Raw genomic sequence first — 12,230 nt, forward strand, 5'->3', positions numbered from 1 at the left:
ATACATCTGCCCCATTCTCTGTTATTCCAAAAATCATTGGGAGATAGCAAACATCATTAAGTAATACTTAGATTTCATGGGCATACAACAGTAATCAAGCATCACCAATTGCCTACTCCATAGGATACCATCGTGGATACCAGCTTGGTATATGTATTTATATGTTACTAGAATCAAGACAAACTCATTGAGCAGTTTCCCGATCTGGATCCCCCCACCCCACCCCACCCCACCCCCAAAGACAATACTTCCAGATAGGCAGCCAGTGTATAATGGGCCCTACACATTGGCTGATCCGCCGCCGAGCTGCCCAACGGTGGATACGGCCGACGGGCGACCCGGCAGCGGAGGGGCAGTGACGGGGGGAGTGAAGTTTCTTCACTCTCCCCGTCACCCGGCTGCATTGAAGTGCAGGCAAATATGGACGAGATTGTCCATATTGGCCTGCATGCACAAGCGACGAGGCACCAACGATGAACGAGCACGGGGCCGCGCATCGTTCATCGCTGGAGCCTCCACACTCAAAGATATGAACGGTATCTCGTTCATTTATGAACGATATCGTTCATATCTTTGTCTGATGTCAGCCAGTGTGTAGGGCCTATAAGAGGCTGCCAACCTGATTCACCTTCAGCCTCCTATCTCCCTGACCTAAAAAGCCTGAAGACCTGCTAGGAATACAATTATTTACATTAACATGGATCATCTTTGTTGGCCGTACAAAGAAGAAAGTTAGGATTCTATGTGTGTCTCAGCAGGGGTAGTGGCAACACTACAGCAAGGGCTTCAACAAATAGGTAAAATAGACTGATGTTGGAAGCTTTTGGGATGAGGTACACTGATGCCCCCATCACTTCTTGCAGATAAATTCCACCTTGCATCATCAGCTGAGCGTGGATGATGCAAGCTGCCTCTTGAGAAGAGGTAGGAAAATCCGATTGTCTAGCAGGTGGAAGTAATATCCCGCGTTCTAGCTCCATAAATAACTGTCGCCTTCTGTGCCAGAAAGCTGCCTTGTGTTTTTGTTTTGCTAGATTCAGAGGGAATGGCATTAGCTGAGAATTCACACGTCATGCATTGCACTGAAATCTTTGCCAGGAGCTACATGGAGTGGGAATTTGTATACACATCTCATCGTGCAGGGGAGCGCAAGAAAATGCAATTTGTGAAGTTGAAACCTTGCATTTATATTACATTTTATTCTGTGTCTATAAAGTGGAGTCATATTTGTCCTCTAGACCAAAGGTGATAAATACAACGTGGTGAAATTAGTCCTTCTCGTAGTCATGTGCTCTTTGTTTTGGGGAGTATCTGCATTGGGGAGTATCTGCAATGGGCATGCAGTATCTGCATTAGGGATGCATTATCTGCATTGGAGAGTATTTACATTGGGGAGTATCTGCATTAGTCATGATTGTGGAGTATCTGCATTGGGTGTGCAGTATCTGAATTGGGGAGTATTTGCATTGGGGAGTATCTGCATTAGGTATGCAGTATCTACATTGGGGATGCATTATCTGCATTGGGGAGTATTTGCATTGGGGAGTATCTGCATTAGTCATGGAGTATCTGCATTGGGGAGTATTTGCATTGGGGAGTATCTGCATTGGGCGTGCAGTATCTACATTGGGGAGTATTTGCCATGGGGAGTATCTGCATTGGGCATTCAGTATCTGCATTGGGGAGTATTTGCATTGGGGAGTATCTGCATTAGTCATGGAGTATCTGCATTGGGGAGTATTTGCATTGGGGAGTATCTGCATTGGGCGTGCAGTATCTACATTGGGGAGTATTTGCCATGGGGAGTATCTGCATTGGGCATTCAGTATCTGCATTGGGGAGTATTTGCATTGGGCAGTATCTGCATTGGGGAGTATTTGTACATTGAGATGTTAGTACATAAACATGGCTATTCACCTGCTGCTGTTGAAGTGCTGTCACAATATGCCATCCTAACACACGCATTACAGAGTTCATCTTCTCTTCTCACCCAGATCCCTAGGTCAGGACAGCAACCTCTCTGTTGCAGTATTACAATGCCTTGTCTTGTGTAAGCAGTTTTACGCAATGTGAGTTCTACTATATAAACACATAGACTGCAGCACAAAACCATTCATTCCCTCAGTAGTAGAAAATGCCAAACCTCTAGCCGATACACATTCATGCAATATAGCAGGCGAGACATAAAACCGCCTAACAGACTAACTTCACATTTTAAAAGGATAAATTGCCAGATGAGACTTCACTGGCAAAATGAGCATTACAGTAATGGTCTTAGACACAAACCATAGGCATCTATACACTCTATATAACTGCTGCAAGGAGAGCCAGCATGTAGACAGACATAACTCCGGGGGTGACACTGTTAAATCTTTATACACCCTCTTGTGAGAACTTCACTTAGAGTAATGCCAGTGACTCTGTCAGACAGATGACAGTTCGCAAGTCACAAATGAGAAGTCTTTTGGAGCATGCCCAGTTTATGCCTCTGTATACAGAAACTATTCAACTTTGTCCATTGACATTAACACGTTGGCAGCAGATTGGCAGGTACATGTCCCAATGCCATCCACTGCCTTCTCCAGTAAGTAACATGTTAAACACAGCGGGAAAATTGCTTTGGCATCCTGACAACAGATAACTGCAGTTATCGGAAATGAGAAAACACATAGTTTAACAAGAGTCTCTGCCAGAACAGAGTTACCCTGTGATCGCTGGCGGCACCTTTACAGGTACGTACATAAGCACAGCGTACTGCCCTGCAGGCAACTGCTCTCCTTCTTCTATACAGAGTAATGCTGAAGCATGCATACAGTCTGTGCCGGCCAGGTACCATGAACAGGATGTGCCCATCTAGGCATTGTGCACTTACCCTGCAGGCCAGAGTAACAAGCATGGCTATAGGTCCCCCCTATAGGAAATGTGGAGATTCCTCTCAGCCTGTGACTGATTTTCCCATCCAGACACACAGTTTGCTGGGCTGCATCATTACATCTGAAACCTTCTTTCTCAGCTGAACAGTCTCAAGTTCCAGCCTGGGATTCCCTTCTCCACCCCCTCACAGACACTTAACCCTCATCCTGCTGAACGTCCGCTGCAGGGGAATGGAGAGACTCCATACAAAGTAGTAACCGTGACAGGACCAGGGGAACCCTGAATGTAAGATCACTTTTCTCTAATGCTGTTTCAGAGATTTTCCCGGTCATCTATAGTGTACAGGATGGCAAGGCAGGTGTCACAACACACACACAGTAGGGATGTCAGGCTCCTGTCACACTGATACAGGAAGCCACAGACTGAGAGTCATGCTCATGCCACGTACTACTGAGAGTTATATAGTAGAAGAAGCAGAGTTCCCAGCAGCACAGAGTAGGGATGTCAGGCTCCTGCTACAGACAGAGTTATATAATGGAAGTAACATCATCTCCAGCAGCGCAGAGTACCGATGTCAGGCTCCAGTCATACTGATATAGGAAGCCACAGACTGAGAGTTATATAGTGGAAGGAGCAGGGTCCCCAGCAGCACAGAGTAGGGATGTCAGACTCCTGTCACACTGATACAGGAAGACACAGACTGAGAGTTATATAGTGGAAGGAGCAGGGTCCCCAGCAGCACATAGTAGTGATGTCAGACTCCTGTGACACTGATACAGGAAGCCACAGACTGAGAGTTATATAGTGGAAGGAGCAGAGTCCCCAGCAGCACAGAGTAGGGATGTCAGACTCCTGTGACACTGATACAGGAAGACACAGACTGAGAGTTATATAGTGGAAGGAGCAGAGTCCCCAGCAGCACAGAGTAGGGATGTCAGACTCCTGTGACACTGATACAGGAAGACACAGACTGAGAGTTATATAGTGGAAGGAGCAGGGTCCCTGGCAGCACAGAGTAGTGATGTCAGACTCCTGTCACACTGATACAGGAAGCCACAGACTGAGAGTTATATAGTGGAAGGAGCAGGGTCCCCAGCAGCACAGAGTAGGGATGTCAGACTCCTGTCACACAGATACAGGAAGACACAGACTGAGAGTTATATAGTGGAAGGAGCAGGGTCCCCAGCAGCACAGAGTAGTGATGTCAGACTCCTGTGACACTGATACAGGAAGACACAGACTGAGAGTTATATAGTGGAAGGAGCAGAGTCCCCAGCAGCACAGAGTAGGGATGTCAGACTCCTGTGACACTGATACAGGAAGACACAGACTGAGAGTTATATAGTGGAAGGAGCAGGGTCCCTGGCAGCACAGAGTAGTGATATCAGACTCCTGTCACACTGATACAGGAAGCCACAGACTGAGAGTTATATAGTGGAAGGAGCAGGGTCCCCAGCAGCACAGAGTAGGGATGTCAGACTCCTGTCACACTGATACAGGAAGCCGCAGACTGAAAGTTATATAGTGGAAGGAGCAGGGTCCCCAGCAGCACAGAGTAGGGATGTCAGACTCCTGTGACACTGATACAGGAAGCCACAGACTGAGAGTTATATAGTGGAAGGAGCAGAATCCCCAGCAGCACAGAGTAGGGATGTCAGACTCCTGTCACACTGATACAGGAAGACACAGACTGAGAGTTATATAGTGGAAGGAGCAGGGTCCCCAGCAGCACAGAGTAGTGATGTCAGACTCCTGTCACACTGATACAGGAAGCCACAGACTGAGAGTTATATAGTGGAAGGAGCAGGGTCCCTATCAGCACAGAGTAGGGATGTCAGGCTCCTGTCACACTGATACAGGAAGCCACAGACTGAGATATATATAGTGGAAGGAGCAGGATCCCCAGCAGCACAGAGTAGGGATGTCAGACTCCTGTCACACTGATACAGGAAGCCACAGACTGAGAGTTAAATAGTGGAAGGAGCAGAATCCCCAGCAGCACAGAGTAGTGATGTCAGACTCATGTCACACTGATACAGGAAGCCACAGACTGAGAGTTAAATAGTGGAAGGAGCAGAATCCCCAGCAGCACAGAGTAGGGATGTCAGACTCCTGTCACACTGATACAGGAAGACACAGACTGAGAGTTATATAGTGGAAGGAGCAGGGTCCCCAGCAGCACAGAGTAGTGATGTCAGACTCCTGTCACACTGATACAGGAAGCCACAGACTGAGAGTTATATAGTGGAAGGAGCAGGGTCTCCAGCAGCACAGAGTAGGGATGTCAGGCTCCAGTCACACTGATACAGGAAGCCACAGACTGAGAGTTATATAGTGGAAGGAGCAGGGTCCCCAGCAGCACAGAGTAGTGATGTCAGACTCCTGTCACACTGATACAGGAAGCCACAGACTGAGAGTTATATAGTGGAAGGAGCAGGGTTCCCAGCAGTACAGAGTAATGATGTCAGGCTCCTGTCACACTGATACAGGAAGCCACAGACTGAGAGTTATATAGTGGATGGAGCAGGGTCCCCAGCAGCACAGAGTAGGGATGTCAGGCTGCTGTCACACTGATACAGGAAGCCACAGACTGAGAGTTATATAGTGGATGGAGCAGGGTCCCCAGCTGCACAGAGTAGGGATGTCAGGCTGCTGTCACACTGATACAGGAAGCCACAGACTGAGAGTTATATAGTGGAAGGAGCAGGATCCCCAGCAGCACAGAGTAGGGATGTCAGACTCCTGTCACACTGATACAGGAAGCCACAGACTGAGAGTTATATAGTGGATGGAGCAGGGTCCCCAGCAGCACAGAGTAGGGATGTCAGACTCCTGTCACACTGATACAGGAAGCCACAGACTGAGAGTTATATAGTGGAAGGAGCAGGTTCCCAGCAGCACAGAGTAGGGATGTCAGACTCCTGTCACACTGATACAGGAAGCCACAGACTGAGAGTTATATAGTGGAAGGAGCAGGGTCCCCAGCAGCACAGAGTAGTGATGTCAGACTCCTGTCACACTGATACAGGAAGCCACAGACTGAGAGTTATATAGTGGAAGGAGCAGGGTCCCCAGCAGCACAGAGTAGGGATGTCAGGCTTCCGTCACACTGATACAGGAAGCCACAGACTGAGAGTTATATAGTGGAAGGAGCAGGGTCCCCAGCAGCACAGAGTAGGGATGTCAGACTCCAGTCACACTGATACAGGAAGCCACAGACTGAGAGTTATATAGTGGAAGGAGCAGGGTCCCCAGCAGCACAGAGTAATGATGTCAGGCTCCTGTCACACTGATACAGGAAGCCACAGACTGAGAGTTATATAGTGGAAGGAGCAGAATCCTCAGCAGCACAGAGTAGGGATGTCAGGCTCCAGTCACACTGATACAGGAAGCCACAGACTGAGAGTTATATAGTGGAAGGAGCAGGGTCCCCAGCAGCACAGAGTTGTGATGTCAGACTCCTGTCACACTGATACAGGAAGCCACAGACTGAGCGTTATATAGTAGAAGGAGCAGAATCCCCAGCAGCACAGAATAGGGATGTCAGACTCCTGTCACACTGATACAGGAAGCCACAGACTGAGAGTTATATAGTGGAAGGAGCAGGGTCCCCAGCAGCACAGAGTAGGGATGTCAGATTCCAGTCACACTGATACAGGAAGCCACAGACTGATAGTTATATAGTGGAAGGAGCAGGGTCCCCAGCAGCACAGAGTAGGGATGTCAGGCTGCTGTCACACTGATACAGGAAGCCACACACTGAGAGTTATATAGTGGAAGGAGCAGGGTCCCCAGCAGCACAGAGTAGGGATGTCATGCTCCTGTTACACTGATACAGGAAGCCACAGACAGAGTTATATAGTGGAAGGAGCAGAATCCCCAGCAGCACAGAGTAGTGATGTCAGACTCCTGTCACACTGATACAGGAAGCCACAGACTGAGAGTTATATAGTGGAAGGAGCAGAATCCCCAGCAGCACTGAGTAGGGATGTCAGGCTCCAGTCACACTGATACAGGAAGCCACAGACTGAGAGTTATATAGTGGAAGGAGCAGAATCCCCAGCAGCACAGAGTAGGGATGTCAGGCTCCAGTCACACTGATACAGGAAGCCACAGACTGAGAGTTATATAGTGGAAGGAGCAGGGTCCCCAACAGCACAGAGTAGGGATGTCAGATTCCAGTCACACTGATACAGGAAGCCACAGACTGATAGTTATATAGTGGAAGGAGCAGGATCCCCAGCAGCACAGAGTAGGGATGTCAGACTCCTGTCACACTGATACAGGAAGCCACAGACTGAGAGTTATATAGTGGAAGGAGCAGGGTCCCCAGCAGCACAGAATAGTGATGTCAGACTCCAGTCACACTGATACAGGAAGCCACAGACTGATAGTTATATAGTGGAAGGAGCAGGGTCCCCAGCAGCACAGAGTAGTGATGTCAGACTCCTGTCACACTGATACAGGAAGCCACAGAGTGAGAGTTATATAGTGGAAGGAGCAGGGTCCCCAGCAGCACAGAGTAGTGATGTCAGGCTCCAGTCACACTGATACAGGAAGCCACATACTGAGAGTTAAATAGTGGAAGGAGCAGAATCCCCAGCAGCACAGAGTAGTGATGTCAGACTCCTGTCACACTGATACAGGAAGACACAGACTGAGAGTTATATAGTGGAAGGAGCAGGGTCTCCAGCAGCACAGAGTAGGGATGTCAGACTCCTGTCACACTGATACAGGAAGCCACAGACTGATAGTTATATAGTGGAAGGAGCAGGGTCCCCAGCAGCACAGAGTAGTGATGTCAGGCTCCTGTCACACTGATACAGGAAGCCGCAGACTGAAAGTTATATAGTGGAAGGAGCAGGGTCCCCAGCAGCACAGAGTAGGGATGTCAGACTCCTGTGACACTGATACAGGAAGCCACAGACTGAGAGTTATATAGTGGAAGGAGCAGAATCCCCAGCAGCACAGAGTAGGGATGTCAGACTCCTGTCACACTGATACAGGAAGACACAGACTGAGAGTTACATAGTGGAAGGAGCAGGGTCCCCAGCAGCACAGAGTAGTGATGTCAGACTCCTGTCACACTGATACAGGAAGCCACAGACTGAGAGGTATATAGTGGAAGGAGCAGGGTCCCTAGCAGCACAGAGTAGGGATGTCAGGCTCCTGTCACACTGATACAGGAAGCCACAGACTGAGATATATATAGTGGAAGGAGCAGGATCCCCAGCAGCACAGAGTAGGGATGTCAGACTCCTGTCACACTGATACAGGAAGCCACAGACTGAGAGTTAAATAGTGGAAGGAGCAGAATCCCCAGCAGCACAGAGTAGTGATGTCAGACTCCTGTCACACTGATACAGGAAGCCACAGACTGAGAGTTAAATAGTGGAAGGAGCAGAATCCCCAGCAGCACAGAGTAGGGATGTCAGACTCCTGTCACACTGATACAGGAAGACACAGACTGAGAGTTATATAGTGGAAGGAGCAGGGTCCCCAGCAGCACAGAGTAGTGATGTCAGACTCCTGTCACACTGATACAGGAAGCCACAGACTGAGAGTTATATAGTGGAAGGAGCAGGGTCTCCAGCAGCACAGAGTAGGGATGTCAGGCTCCAGTCACACTGATACAGGAAGCCACAGACTGAGAGTTATATAGTGGAAGGAGCAGGGTCCCCAGCAGCACAGAGTAGTGATGTCAGACTCCTGTCACACTGATACAGGAAGCCACAGACTGAGAGTTATATAGTGGAAGGAGCAGGGTTCCCAGCAGTACAGAGTAATGATGTCAGGCTCCTGTCACACTGATACAGGAAGCCACAGACTGAGAGTTATATAGTGGATGGAGCAGGGTCCCCAGCAGCACAGAGTAGGGATGTCAGGCTGCTGTCACACTGATACAGGAAGCCACAGACTGAGAGTTATATAGTGGATGGAGCAGGGTCCCCAGCTGCACAGAGTAGGGATGTCAGGCTGCTGTCACACTGATACAGGAAGCCACAGACTGAGAGTTATATAGTGGAAGGAGCAGGATCCCCAGCAGCACAGAGTAGGGATGTCAGACTCCTGTCACACTGATACAGGAAGCCACAGACTGAGAGTTATATAGTGGATGGAGCAGGGTCCCCAGCAGCACAGAGTAGGGATGTCAGACTCCTGTCACACTGATACAGGAAGCCACAGACTGAGAGTTATATAGTGGAAGGAGCAGGTTCCCAGCAGCACAGAGTAGGGATGTCAGACTCCTGTCACACTGATACAGGAAGCCACAGACTGAGAGTTATATAGTGGAAGGAGCAGGGTCCCCAGCAGCACAGAGTAGTGATGTCAGACTCCTGTCACACTGATACAGGAAGCCACAGACTGAGAGTTATATAGTGGAAGGAGCAGGGTCCCCAGCAGCACAGAGTAGGGATGTCAGGCTTCCGTCACACTGATACAGGAAGCCACAGACTGAGAGTTATATAGTGGAAGGAGCAGGGTCCCCAGCAGCACAGAGTAGTGATGTCAGACTCCAGTCACACTGATACAGGAAGCCACAGACTGAGAGTTATATAGTGGAAGGAGCAGGGTCCCCAGCAGCACAGAGTAATGATGTCAGGCTCCTGTCACACTGATACAGGAAGCCACAGACTGAGAGTTATATAGTGGAAGGAGCAGAATCCTCAGCAGCACAGAGTAGGGATGTCAGGCTCCAGTCACACTGATACAGGAAGCCACAGACTGAGAGTTATATAGTGGAAGGAGCAGGGTCCCCAGCAGCACAGAGTTGTGATGTCAGACTCCTGTCACACTGATACAGGAAGCCACAGACTGAGCGTTATATAGTAGAAGGAGCAGAATCCCCAGCAGCACAGAATAGGGATGTCAGACTCCTGTCACACTGATACAGGAAGCCACAGACTGAGAGTTATATAGTGGAAGGAGCAGGGTCCCCAGCAGCACAGAGTAGGGATGTCAGATTCCAGTCACACTGATACAGGAAGCCACAGACTGATAGTTATATAGTGGAAGGAGCAGGGTCCCCAGCAGCACAGAGTAGGGATGTCAGGCTGCTGTCACACTGATACAGGAAGCCACACACTGAGAGTTATATAGTGGAAGGAGCAGGGTCCCCAGCAGCACAGAGTAGGGATGTCATGCTCCTGTTACACTGATACAGGAAGCCACAGACAGAGTTATATAGTGGAAGGAGCAGAATCCCCAGCAGCACAGAGTAGTGATGTCAGACTCCTGTCACACTGATACAGGAAGCCACAGACTGAGAGTTATATAGTGGAAGGAGCAGAATCCCCAGCAGCACTGAGTAGGGATGTCAGGCTCCAGTCACACTGATACAGGAAGCCACAGACTGAGAGTTATATAGTGGAAGGAGCAGAATCCCCAGCAGCACAGAGTAGGGATGTCAGGCTCCAGTCACACTGATACAGGAAGCCACAGACTGAGAGTTATATAGTGGAAGGAGCAGGGTCCCCAGCAGCACAGAGTAGGGATGTCAGATTCCAGTCACACTGATACAGGAAGCCACAGACTGATAGTTATATAGTGGAAGGAGCAGGATCCCCAGCAGCACAGAGTAGGGATGTCAGACTCCTGTCACACTGATACAGGAAGCCACAGACTGAGAGTTATATAGTGGAAGGAGCAGGGTCCCCAGCAGCACAGAATAGTGATGTCAGACTCCAGTCACACTGATACAGGAAGCCACAGACTGATAGTTATATAGTGGAAGGAGCAGGGTCCCCAGCAGCACAGAGTAGTGATGTCAGACTCCTGTCACACTGATACAGGAAGCCACAGAGTGAGAGTTATATAGTGGAAGGAGCAGGGTCCCCAGCAGCACAGAGTAGTGATGTCAGGCTCCAGTCACACTGATACAGGAAGCCACATACTGAGAGTTAAATAGTGGAAGGAGCAGAATCCCCAGCAGCACAGAGTAGTGATGTCAGACTCCTGTCACACTGATACAGGAAGACACAGACTGAGAGTTATATAGTGGAAGGAGCAGGGTCTCCAGCAGCACAGAGTAGGGATGTCAGACTCCTGTCACACTGATACAGGAAGCCACAGACTGATAGTTATATAGTGGAAGGAGCAGGGTCCCCAGCAGCACAGAGTAGTGATGTCAGGCTCCTGTCACACTGATACAGGAAGCCACAGACTGATAGTTATATAGTGGAAGGAGCAGGGTCCCCAGCAGCACAGAGTAGTAATGTCAGGCTCCTGTCACACTGATACAGGAAGCCACAGACTGAGAGTTATATAGTGGAAGGAGCAGGGTCCCCAGCAGCACAGAGTAGTGATGTCAGGCTCCTGTCACACTGATACAGGAAGACACAGACTGAGAGTTATATAGTGTAAGGAGCAGAATCCCCAGCAGCACAGAGTAGGGATGTCAGGCTCCAGTCACACTGATACAGGAAGCCACAGACTGAGAGTTATATAGTGGAAGGAGCAGGGTCCCCAGCAGCACAGAGTAGGGATGTCAGGCTACTGTCACACTGATACAGGAAGACACAGACTGAGAGTTATATAGTGTAAGGAGCAGGGTCCCCAGCAGCACAGAGTAGGGATGTCAGGCTGCTGTCACACTGATACAGGAAGCCACAGACTGAGAGTTATATAGTGGAAGGAGCAGGGTCCTCAGCAGCACAGAATAGTAATGTCAGGCTCCTGTCACACTGATACAGGAAGCCACAGACTGAGAGTTATATAGTGGAAGGAGCAGGGTAATCAGCAGCACAGAGTAGTGATGTCAGGCTGCCATCACACTGATACAGGAAGCCACAGACTGAGAGTTATATAGTGGAAGGAGCAGGGTCCCCAGCAGCACAGAGTAGTGATGTCAGACTCCAGTCACACTGATACAGGAAGCCACAGACTGAGAGTTATATAGTGGAAGGAGCAGGGTTCCCAGCAGCACAGAGTAGGAATGTCAGGCTGCCATCACACTGATACAGGAAGCCACAGACTGAGAGTTATATAGTGGAAGGAGCAGGGTCCCCAGCAGCACAGAGTAGTGAGGTCAGGCTGCTGTCACACTGATACAGGAAGCCACAGACTGAGAGTTATATAGTGTAAGTAGCAGGGTCTCCAGCAGCACAGAGTAGGGATGTCAGGCTCCTGTCACACTGATACAGGAAGCCACAGACTGAGAGTTATATAGTGGAAGGAGCAGGGTCCCCAGCAGCACAGAGTAGTGATGTCAGACTCCTGTCACACTGATACAGGAAGCCACAGACTGAGAGTTAAATAGTGGAAGGAGCAGAATCCCCAGCAGCACAGAGTAGTGATGTCAGACTCCTGTCACACTGATACAGGAAGCCACAGACTGAGATATATATAGTGGAAGG

General features: G+C 49.3%; 1 long non-coding RNA gene across 1 annotated transcript in view; it reads right to left on the reverse strand.

Annotated features, from left to right (window-relative positions):
• Positions 1-2,967, reverse strand: part of LOC134969595 (uncharacterized) — a 272,623-nt gene extending 269,656 nt beyond the window's left edge. Inside the window, exon 1 of the long non-coding RNA XR_010189506.1 lies at positions 2,873-2,967. This is a non-coding gene — a long non-coding RNA (uncharacterized LOC134969595). The remainder of the gene's footprint in view (positions 1-2,872) is intronic.
• Between the last annotated feature and the right edge of the window lie 9,263 nt (positions 2,968-12,230).

This window comes from Pseudophryne corroboree, chromosome 11 (genome assembly GCF_028390025.1).
Source record: "Pseudophryne corroboree isolate aPseCor3 chromosome 11, aPseCor3.hap2, whole genome shotgun sequence".
NCBI classification, from domain to species: domain Eukaryota; kingdom Metazoa; phylum Chordata; class Amphibia; order Anura; family Myobatrachidae; genus Pseudophryne; species Pseudophryne corroboree.